The 9,456-nt window shown below is 39.5% G+C and overlaps 1 long non-coding RNA gene across 1 annotated transcript; it reads left to right on the top strand.

Annotated features, from left to right (window-relative positions):
• The first annotated feature begins 5,951 nt into the window (after positions 1-5,951).
• Positions 5,952-8,022, top strand: LOC310906323. Its single transcript, XR_014589382.1, has 3 exons — positions 5,952-6,091; positions 6,378-6,444; positions 7,928-8,022. It is a non-coding gene; the product is annotated as an uncharacterized lncRNA (long non-coding RNA).
• Positions 8,023-9,456: the final 1,434 nt, after the last annotated feature.

Here is a 9,456-nt window from a genome sequence, read left to right on the forward strand (position 1 = left end):
TGTGTTTAATAGTTGTTTTCTTTATTTCCTTGCAAGAATAGATCATGTTTTTCTCTTAAAAAATCACTCAAGAAAAAAATTTATGTGTTCTGTTGCTAGTTTTGACTGCCAAGTATGAGAAATCCTTGATAAGGTATTCTGGAGTGTGTTTTTCTCATATTCTGTGAGATTTCTATACTGGACATATAGGTACTCATATTATACGCTTTCTCATCTTTTTCACAGTTAAAAGAAAAGAGTTTATGGCTCCTTGTTCCTATGCTTCCTTTCTAATGAAATCCTGTGAGTTGGAAGGGTGTCTAGTCAAACCCTGTGCCCAAAGCAGGACCAGCTCTGGGGTCAGGCCAGGCTGCCTCAGGGCTTTCTGCAGGCAGGTCTTGAAAAATCCCTATGGGTGGAAATTTCTTTTTTTTTTTTTTTTTTTTCTCCCCTGGATGACAGCCATTACCCTGGTGACCAGGCCATTCTCTTGAAGTAAACAGGCTGAATGGGAACTTTAATATTTCACATATAACAAAGGGTAGTAGCAGCATCCACCTGTGTCAACCAAGACTGCAACCACCACTGAAGTCTCTTAACATATGCAGATCTGCCAGCGGTAGTCTAGTGCCTTCTCTGAGTGTCTACATGTAGTATGAGTTTCAGATGGTGCATGGAAGGATTTACTTTATGGTTAATTTAATGGCAGTATGCAAAATAACTTCTATTTGTATTTAACTGCCTGTTTTTATTTACAAACACAGGGCACATCTTCTCTGTAACGTACTCTTCCCTTGTCGATGGCAATCTCCAGTTTTAGCTTCTTGATATTCCCAAAACCTCCTTCAAATATTGTACTTAATTTAGGTTGTGAGCAAAAATCTTTATCAGAATTAAATGACAAAAGCTTCATTAATATGGATGAATAATAAATTATAGGATGTTGCACTTAGATAAACCAGCTATAAACACTCATAGAAGTGAATGTTTAATGTAAACACAAGTGTGCTGTTCACATTTATTTTCTGTTTCCTTCTGTTTGCTAATTCATTGATGTATTAAACTGCTTAGCTGGAAAAAACACTTTGCAAATGACAATTTCATTTGTAACATACTTAAAAATACTTAATATTAATGGTTTAGAAATTGAAGAAAGGAGATCTGGAATGATTCTATCACCTGTGCAACATGATTTTTCCAGCTTGTACATTGCTCAAGAATTAGATTGCAGCACTCATAATAATCTGACTTTTGTGTACTCTGTCTGTGCAGGACAGGGGTGAAAGAGCTGAGAACAGCCTTCTACCTGCCACGTGTCCTACCATGTATGTCAGTAGCCAGTGTGTTGAAGGAAGAAGAAAAATTTCTTCAGCCCCCATGTGTATGAGCAGAGAGATCAAGACATAACAGACTTAAGGGCTGTATACATCAGAATCTTTGTTCTGCTGAATTGAATGCTATGCAGAGTACAGAAATTTCATGCTTGGTGCAGCTGTCAGTTTCTTATTAGTGCTTTGATTTCTCACTGCCTAGAAATCATTCACATTTGTGATGAGCATCACACAATGATGAGTCATACAATACCTTCTTTATGCTACATCTTTCCAACATCCACAAAGCTGCTTGGCTTTGATTTAGGAGAAGGAAGTGAGTCCAAATAGCTACTTAGCTCCTATCTCTTCCACTTTTTTAACTTAATTTTCTCACAACTTAAATTTTCAGATGTTGAGCATGGATTACGATGATGTAACTCAGTTCATGATCACATCACTGAAATGATTCATTACCTTTTACAAAGTTTATAAAGAGTATGGTTTCTAATGGAGTAGCTCTAGAGCAGTTAGACTCCAAGCAGGCACCTCTGTTTCACTTTGCTCATGGAGTACACTGGAGAAGCTGCCTAATGAGAGCTCATCGAGCATCCTGTGGATGCAGGGTTTGTGAAGCATAAGCAAGCAGGTTGTCTTACGACCAGCTCAGAATGAATCTGTTTTCCTATTCATTTGATGGAAAAGAATGAATAAGCTTTTCACATTCTTAAACCCTTTGTTCTGTTCATTCATTCCTTAGGATAGACTGCTTTTTCCTTTTGTTAAAAAAACAGAGACTTAATTCCTCCTCATAATTTCTGTTCAATTTACCACTCCATTCACTACATGACTCAATTAATTTAAATATATGGCAGATAATGCATTTGATCCAGCGAATTTTAAAGCAATGAACTTTTTACTTACTTTCTCCTACATGTACTTGTTTCTTTGATTTTTTTTCTTACAAGTAATCAGATATTTTGTGATATAATGTATATAATATATTTGTGTATAACATATATTGAGACATAAATAAAAATCTGATTGGTCTCTTTCCAAATCCCATATCCCACCCAAGAAGGATGGCCACCCCTGCCAGTGCCACAATGGTTGGGAGTGCCCTGGAATGGGATGTTCATCAATGGTGACAACCCAACAGCCAAAAATTCTGTCCAAATCAGAGTTCTGCAGTGAAAATGTTGAGACTCTCCTTAAAAGTGTGCAGTTCATGTAAGAGGATGACTTGTGCTATAAAAGTCCTTATACCCACCCTGGACAGGAGACTGTCCCCCAGCAAGAGTCTCAGCCTGGATAAATCAGCTCATTTACACTGGCTGCCACACAGCCACCATACCTGGTTTTTGGGGTTTTGGTTTTTTATTTTAGCCAATACTGAGAACACAAACCAAGGCATATGCTGGATTTGTTATCTCCTGATCCTTGAGCTGCACTGTAGCCACAAAATCAGTGCATTTAGTATTTTTGGAGGGCCCTCTTGGGCACTTTCTTCAGGAGATGCTGAATATTTTCCAGAGAAGAATATATTTGGTGAAATCCAGGTCTTTTGTTACCCCAAATGAGCTGTGTATTATAGTCAAATCAAAATGCTTTGCTCGGGGTGGGTAGGAGGAGAGAAGGGTAGAAATGGAAAAAGGATCTAAATCCACAGACCTAAGGGGATTAGTAGTGTTGCCCTTCCCTCCAGTGCCACAAATTTATCTCTGAATGATCTGACCCTGTGCTTCTGGGTAATACAGTGTCAGTGGTAACAAGCCTGGATGTTTAGAGATTCTGACAGTCAAGCAGCATACTTTGAATGAAATGAAATGTACCATGGAAGACCTTAATTCCCATAAAGAAAATAAAGTTCTTTAAAGTTCTTAAATTTTATCTTCTTTATGTGTGCATGCAACTTTTTGCTGCTCCCATTGTGGAGTTTGGTCTTGTTCTACTTGTGCATAGACGAGTCAGCACTTCTGAGCAGATTCAGCTCACTGTCCATCTGTCCTGGCAGATGACTGTGATGTATCTCCCAAGCTCCGGCAACAGGAACTCTATGAAACTTTTAAGGTAGAATCATACATGATGACTTAGCCAAACTAGTGTGTATGAAGAATGATCTGGACAAAACTGAAACATATCTGCTGAAACTTGGCACAAAATTTCTTTGAAGTACTTTATTGTCCAAGAAAATTAAGAAAGATTTTTATGTCCACATCTATTGAGGTCCAAGATGATTTATAGAGAAAAGCGATCTGAAATGATATAATTTAATTTTCTCGAGAATGTTTGCTGTATTTTGGCTGTTCTTTTGATTGAGATGGGTGAGAAGAAGGAAATAAATTTGTTTTTATTGCTGTCTTATAATGAATTTTCCAACTAAATGGATTTTCAGTACTCATGTAGCTGCTCTGTTCCCTCAAAGCCAATGGAGCCAAAAATCAAAAAACTCTGCAGAAAGAAATCAGTACCTGTACCCTGGAGATCATAATTGATTAGCAATGGTGTTGATTTGTGTTCATCAGAGGGAAGAACACATCTATCTATCAGATAAAATATCTGTTCTTTAAAATACTGCTTGTTGGTGTAAAAGATTGCTGAGGATTGTTTTGGAAAACTTGGACAAACATTTCTAGATGAAACATAAGCCTGAAGTCTCTAAAATACAAATTTCTGTTGCCTAACAGTCAATGTTTACTGCATAGATATGCAAAAATGTGTAAAACTTCACCTTGGGTTGCAATATTGAGTGGAAATGTGGCTTTTTCTTCTAAGGCTATTAGCCTCAGCTAAACAAAACCAAAAAGTGACTTTTAAACTAATATCTTTTATTAGCATGCAATACTTTGCACAATCATTCCCAAGAGAAATAACATTATACTGGTGAAAGGAAGTCTGAATCATTCAAGGCTTGGTCCTTGACTAGAAATTCTCTTTGAGCAATGATAGTATTCTCTCTTCTCTCTATAATAGCCCCCTGGGTTTGAATTTGAGACTGTAATACATACCTGCGATAATGCATTGCATGCACATTTTTTAGGCAGATTCACATCTGGGATTTATTTTTCTCTGTTTAGTTTGCACCCTGGAAAAAGAGAGGAAGAAAAGATTATTTAAAGAAGTATTTTGTTATCATGGCTGATCAGCCTGCCTGTTTTCTCTGGCTGTGCAATGAAAGGGAGAGCAGAGGGTGTTGTATACTTTGACTTTAGCAAGTTCTTTGGCATCATTTCCTGCAGTATTCTGGCTGCCAAATTGGTGAGATCTGGATTAAGTGGACAATATGGTAGGTGGAAATTTGGCTGGACTGCTGGGCTCAAAGGGTGGCAATCAGCAGTACAGGGTCCAGCTGGCAGTGGATTACTAGTAGCATTCCTCAGGGATGGACACCATGGCCAAAACTGTGAATGGCTTTATTTACAATGTGGACGATTCCACTGGCTGTGTAGGGTTATTTTCATCTGGGGACTCACAAAATAGGAGTGGTTGAACACAAGCACATGTGACACTGTGGATATGCTCACTCTCCTTGCCTGTAAGGAGCACTCACAGTGCTTGACAGACTGTGTGGATTCAAAATGATGCCAAAATAATTTTTGCTTTTATGTATGTTTCATACATATTCATAGCTCTGTAGACTATATAGTTCCTAGATAACTCCAGTCTTTTTCCCATTAGACAGAACACATTCCTAGGCCCCAATCCTAATCTTGCTTCTGGGAACCAACGATGAGCCACTCTTCCAAGACACTTTTTCATAAACAAAGTAGAGCTAGTAGCAAGAAAGGGGGGTCCAGAAGAGGTGGAGCTAAGAGAGGAGATCTCTTTACCTGTGCTTCTAACTGAGGATGCTTGTCAAATATTCTAAAATGCTAAATTTATGGAAGTGTCAAAGCCCTATATCACTATATGACAGAAGATGGGCATTCTTCCATACTTTTTCCTGAAAGCCTCCAATTAAAGATGAGTTTTATATGACTTCCTATATTATCTCAAAAGTGTGTTGTATTATTTCTAGATTTTTTAGGCATCAAAACCACACTGACTTCATCTGTTCCATAGAAGGAAGGAAGTGGCATTGGACTGGGCTGGAAAATTGTGACCTAAGTTGGTAATATTCCTGTTAGCTGATTTACTACTCCTGGGACTGCCTCTTACATGTAAAATTAATCAGTAAACAATGGTACTTCATTTTTATGCTGGGCAGGTAAGAGCAGAGAGGGAGAACAGCCTTTGTGTCACTAGGACTCTGCCTACTCTTTATCTGTCCAATGCATGTTTCTCTAGGAACTGCCCCAATTGCAGATCTGCAAATTTTTCTTGGGACCAATGTGGTCTAAATACTGCCGTGGTGGGCATTTATATGAAAAAAAAAACCAAAAAATTGCCCTATGGTAGACAAACAGTTTAGTATTTGACTGGAGAACTGCTAAAGCAGAATGTCACAGAGTCCCCAGGCAGGTGCAAAGGAGAGCTGCTTTATTGCAAAACCCAGGCCTTTTTAAACAGTTAGACTTTTATCAGTTACATAGTTTTAAAACATAACCAACATAATCCAAGCAACCACCACACACCACGATGTGAACACGTAAGGGTTATGTAACTTGTTTTTCTACCTCTAAATCAGCTGAGTCACTTTTGCATAGTCCTTTTCTACTTAGCTGAAGTAGCAGGCCTGAGCCATGATTTTACAAGGGTAACAAGGCCCATATTTTGTAAGGTTTTACCTATATGCAACAGAGAGGAAAAACTTTCAGTGTCCAGGAGAGAGGTAGCAGCCAGCTTGGTTTTAATGGTTTGAGGTTTGGAACTTTTTCTTGGTAGCTTGGGTTTTGTTTTTGTGGGGTTTTTTTGTTTGTTTGTTTGCTTGGTTGGTTGGTTTTTTATGGACCTCTGTAACAAAACAGCTGTATTATTCTCTTGAAGCAATATAGGATTTTGAGAAAATAATATAAAAGATCCTTTGGCATTTTACCTATTGGCTAGTTATTTCTAGACACCTATTCCCACCTGGTGTTTTGTAAACTGCAGATTTGAAGCACTTGAAGTAGTCCACAAGACACTCATCCTCCTATCTTCTGCCTTCAGTGTGCCTGACAAGTCATTCCTCTCACTTCTACTCTTCCTGACCATAAAGAGTTTGGGGTGAGACTAGGTAGGTTTTTTTTCCTCCCAGTTGGTATTTTCTTTGGGAATAAAGGGGAGAGAAAATGTTTTGAAGTAAATTTAGTGCTTAAAAAGGTTGCCAGAATAATGCAGGAGCTTCTTTTTTCAATGAAATGTGAGGAGGCACAAATTTTATTCATTTCCTGCCAAGATTCTTCTACCATGACCTGAAAGAAAAGCCTTAAGAGAGTATTCTATTTTATATACCCTTTGGGTTTCTCCACCTCACCTTTTCCTTTTCTCTTTCCTTCCCATTTTTATTCCTGCTGTTACTGACTCATTTCTTTCTCCTGCCTCCCTCACATACCTTTCCTACAGCTGCATTTCAGGCTTCATCTCAATTTCTCAGCTTCCTTCTGATTTCAACTCACTTCTAATTATTTCCTCTTACTTGTGTACCAAGGATCTAAATTATATGCTAAAAGAAAGTAAACATCTCATCATATTGTAGAATCACATTGTTCTTGATGGCTACTTCCTAGAAACCACTAATACTTCTCATCATAGAATTATAGAATCATAAAATGATTTGGGTTGGAAGGGACCTTAAAGACCATTAAGTTCCAACTCCCCTGCCATGGGCAGGGACACCTTCCACTAGACCAGGTTACTCCCAGCCCCATCCAACCTGGCCTTGAACACTTCCAGAGACAGGACATTCACAAATTGGCATCCATCTAAAGGAAATTATGTATGCCATACCTGATAACATCTAAGTCCTTTACAAGTCAGCTAAGTAATGCATAGTGCCATTTCAGAACAACCATTCTTCCAGTAAACCCTACTTACATGTCTATTTCTTTCTCGTTTCCTATTTTAGCATCTGTACATTTTCTAATGAAGCATGACTGGGGCAGGTCTTCTTTTCCTTAAGACATGATTTATATGCTCAGGTTGGGTTTTTATAATTTGAGTAATTTTTTCGAAGCAGAAAATTAATAATTACATTCAAAAAGAATGCATATCAGAACCTGACGGAGTAAAACACATTCTTACCATTCATAAGCCTCCAATAGATTCCACAAGCCTCCAATAGATTCCACAACTCTTCTGCTGTCCCTTGTAACCTTAGCACCCACCCCCCAAACATAACAAAAACAAAACCCAACAAACAAACAAAAAACAACAGAGAGAAAAATAAGAGAAAGATTGAAATCCAAAAGTTCTCATTCTGAATACTGGACTTCTGATGCTCTTTGAAGTCAGCAATTCATTAAGTGTGCCATTCTGGTCCTGGAACATAATCATTATGAAGCATTAACATCCTCTGAAATATTTATCATTCACTGACAGGACCAATGCAGTATACCCATTTCTAGAATATGCTAAAAGATAATTTTTCCATTTCAACACTCAATCACAGCAGAGTTTATAGTACAGGTGGTGCTGCCTCAAGTAATATTTGCCAAATAGACAAAGATCTATGACCAGACTGGATAAAGGAACTTCCACCCATAATTTCCATTTGTCAGGACAATAACTTACAAGTTTTCAGCTGGATTTTGAATTGATGTGGAATGCTCTGCAGGATCATTCCACTCATGCTGCTGATCTGAATACATCCAATAACGTGATAAGCTATGCAACTTAAAACGTTCTAATCAGGAGACAGTTCCTTATAAAAAAAAAAATAATGTTACATTTGTTTTATTAGCTGTAGGATCTTGGAGGCTATTTATTAAAACAGTTGTATTTTTACAAGCTTGGAGAAGGGAAAGGGGATGTACCTGCTTCTCCTCCTGCACTCAGTCTCACTGTTTCATTGCTCAGAGTGTCACGTTCTGCTATTGGGGACTGTGAGGGATTCTTTTAAAAAGATGCTGGGGGCAAAATTAGATGCAAATGTGATCTGCGAACCGTTTATTGATGAAGAAAAATAAGTGGCCCTACCAGAGGAGGATAGAAAAAGCTCAAGTGAAGGAAGGAAAAGGAGAAAGCAGAGGAAGAGGGAGACAGGAGGACAGGGCATTTCCACCAGGGCTTTGTGGTGTGCCATCGGTGCTCGGTCAGCAGGTGGCCTGTGTGTGCTGCTACAGGGGGAATCTGCACAGCTCTGGAGAAGAGAGAGAGGTGTGAACCCAACATTCAGCCGGCAGCGTGTCCCTGCATCGACGGCGGCGGGATGCCGGGCGAGTCAGAGCTCTGCAGTAGATGTGGCAGGGAAGGGGCAGAGCAGCGGCACGGCAGGATCTTGGCAGGCTGCTGTGAGATCACGGGACAGGGGAGGTGGCTGGAACAGGGGGGTAGGCGAGCAGAACCATGGACAGGGACCGTGCAGCGGGAGCGAAGGCTGGGCGAGAAGGAATGGCAAAAGCAGGCGAGGCAGAACAGGGACTCGGGTTCAGGGGCAACAGGGATCTCAGGGAGACATCAAGCAGTCAGAAGGAGAAACCCAGGAACTAGCAGCAGATTGCTTTTTTTACCCCATTGCTCCTCCCATGGTTTGCTTGCCCCAGAAGGATTACTGGATAGTCTGGAGAATCTTCTCCCTGCAGCAGGAGTTACCACGCCTCTAGGGGAAGTAGCTTAGAGTCTATTTGTGGAGGAAAATTTCCCACTGATAGGCTGCCAGCAAAATCACTCCAGAGATAGAACCCTTCTCTAGTTCCTAAAGGGGTTGCTTAGCAACAGAGCCTTTCTGTGTGCAGGTGCTGCCATGTGCTGCTACTTCCAAGGCATGTGCAGCTCGTCTGGTACTTTTCCATTCAAAATCAAATACCAGATTCATAACCAACAGTTCAAGAAATGAAATTTAAAAAAATGTTGAGCATTATTATTTCAAAATTAGATTGATTCCTCAAAGATAGTGAGCAGATACTGTTGTTTTCAGTGGGTTAATTCAAGTGCATGGAGTTGTCCCCTTTCTTATATGCTTTCCTGGATCAGAACCCTGAGATGATATTCTTTTGATTGTCTTGGTGATCTCCTATTTGTCTTCAGCCTTCCACACCAAAATTATTGGTGATGATTTGCTCTGCGGTGTCTCAACAACCAGAAACAT

This window comes from Zosterops lateralis, assembly GCF_965231275.1.
Source record: "Zosterops lateralis genome assembly, chromosome: 2".
Lineage (NCBI taxonomy): Eukaryota > Metazoa > Chordata > Aves > Passeriformes > Zosteropidae > Zosterops > Zosterops lateralis.